This window comes from Otolemur garnettii, unplaced genomic scaffold (genome assembly GCF_000181295.1).
Source record: "Otolemur garnettii isolate 467f Iridium unplaced genomic scaffold, OtoGar3 scaffold00003, whole genome shotgun sequence".
Classification (NCBI taxonomy): domain Eukaryota; kingdom Metazoa; phylum Chordata; class Mammalia; order Primates; family Galagidae; genus Otolemur; species Otolemur garnettii.
In genome coordinates, this window is record NW_003852398.1 from 25,580,720 (window position 1) to 25,583,172 (window position 2,453).

General features: G+C 48.6%; 1 non-coding gene across 1 annotated transcript; it reads left to right on the forward strand.

The window, feature by feature from the left end:
* Positions 1-1,262: 1,262 nt before the first annotated feature.
* Positions 1,263-1,400, forward strand: LOC111727220. Its single transcript, XR_002774824.1, has one exon. It is a non-coding gene; the product is annotated as a small nucleolar RNA SNORA7 (small nucleolar RNA).
* Positions 1,401-2,453: the final 1,053 nt, after the last annotated feature.

Sequence of the window (2,453 nt, forward strand, 5' to 3'; positions counted from 1 at the left end):
TGCTTTGGGCCACCCTGATGGCTGCAGCTACCCAGTCTGCCAAACATGAGGTGGGGCAGAATAGTTTGGGGGAAACAAATCCTTCCCTGGTCTGAATAGACACAATTCTGGGTTCTGGTCTCAATGTAACTCTGACAATCTGTGCCTATGGTCACATCCCTGCTCCTCTCTGGGGCGGTGCCCTAACTGGGAAATGAAGAGATTCCCACACTGTGTCAGAGAGGCCCTTGGCCTCCTGGGTAGCAGCTTGGGGATACTAAGGCAGGAAAGAACAGAAGAGTGGACTTTGGGCTCTGACTTTTTTTTTTTTTTGAGACAGAGCCTCAAGCTGTTACCCTGGGTAGAATGCTATGGCCTCACAGCTCACAGCAACCTCCAACTCCTGGGCTCAAGCGAGTCTCCTGCCTCAGCCTCCCAAGTAGCTGGGACCACAGGCACCCGCCACAACGCCCAGCTATTTTTTTGGTTGCAGCCGCCATTGTTGTTTGGCGGACCCAGGCTGGATTCAAACCCGCCACCTTAGGTGTATGTGGCTGGCACCTTAGCCACTTGAGCCACAGGCACCGAGCCTGGGCTCTGATCTTGAACCTCACACCCTTTCCTGCTAGAACCAAAGGAGATGTGCTTTCCTCTCTCTGATTTGATCTTTCACCCCAGCTATTCAATCTTTATATTGCCACTGAATCTCTTTGAGCCTCGGATGGCCCATCTGAACCTGAAAAATAATAATACCTGCAGTGGAAGCACCAACTTGGAGGCTGGAGGCCTAACCACCCCTAAACAATCCCATCAGCCCCCCAAAGCCTATTCACTCATTTGATAGACTATATATTTGGGGAACATCTCTAGAAAACCCATGTAAGTTGTGCCTGATCCACACTCTATGACAATCACCCTCTGCCATTCTTTCAATCAGATCATGGTTCTAAGTACCCCTGTAAAGTAAGATCTACCACCTTATAGCTGTATGGCCTTGGTATTTTCAACTATAAAATAGATGCCTACCTTATAGAAGAATTGCTGTGGGGATTATTCCAGACAAGGTGACATGAAAGTGCGCAGTAAGCATTTATATGTTATCAATAAATGGGAGCAGTGAGTATAATTATCATCATTAAAATTATTGAGATACTGGGTGGCGCCTGTGGCTCAAAGGAGCAGGGCATCGGCCCTGTATGCTGAAGGTGGTAGGTTCAAACCCAGCCCTGGCCAAAAAACTGCAAAAAAAAAAAAAAAAATTATTGAGATACTTAAAACTACTCAACCTCCTAGGATTACGTCTGGAGAGTGGCTAGTGTTTTACCAGCTTTGAAAACAGGAGGGAAAGGAAGCCTGGCAGAAGGACCATTCCATCCCAGCTTGATCAGTAGCTGGAGACCAGAAGACACTCTGCAACAAGTGGAAAGGGGGAAGAAAACAAAGAAAAAGAAGAAACTACTGGATTGGTGACAACTAAGGCCCCTCAGCCCTCGCAGACCACACCTGGCCAGTGTACTCACGCATGTGTGCACTGGCACACACGCCCCCCAATACCCCACTCTTTAAGGCAAGGTCCACAGTCTCTGACCCCAGCCCCAGAACACAGGTCATATGTTCCTGGAAACCATTCTTACCCACCCATAAAATTTCTCCCACTTTTCCAGATCCCCAATCCTGCCTTCCTCAAGTTGCCCCAGCAACATCTCCTAAAATCATGTACCCTATCACTGTATCATGAGATTGTTATACTCCTATAAAAGCATCAGCAGGAGTTGCCAGGAGCAAGACAGGGAGAGGGCACAGCATGAGTAAAGGCCCTGCCATGATGACTTTCATTTCTCCTCACCTGGCCTCTGCCTGGGCAGGTAGCATTTGCAAGGCTGGTGGTGTAAGCCAGAGGTGGCTGCCACTGAGCAATGACTACAGTGAACCTAACACCAGCCCAGCACCTGCCCAGGCAAGCCAATCTGTAGCCAGCCTGTGGAAAATGAGGATCCAAGCCCTCCCTTACAGAGACAGACCTCAGGTCTGAACGAAGCCAGAATCCATACCACATCTTAATCACGTGAGCTCCAGCATTCTGTTCCCACCTCCAGAAACAGGGAGCTCGCTCTCTGCTAAACACAACCCCACCAGCTTGCTTACTCTGATTTTTCTCTAAGTTTCCTCATTACAGTGAGTTGAAGTTAGTCTCCCCTGGCCATCTACCCACTGGATTTACCTTCCAGTGCCTCATAGAACAAGGCCACTTCTGGCCAGAGGAGTCCCTCAGAAAGCCGTAGACCTTGACTGTAATTCCCTGAGTTCAAACTTCTCCAGGCTAAACCACCCATGTCCCTAAGCCTTGGTTGCCACATCTGCTAAAAAGGAATGATCAGAGTGCCTATCTCCCCCTGCTGCTGGGAGATTAAATGAGCTCCTTAGTCAATAATAATAATGACTACAGTAATAACCATAACTAAGATGAACTGGGC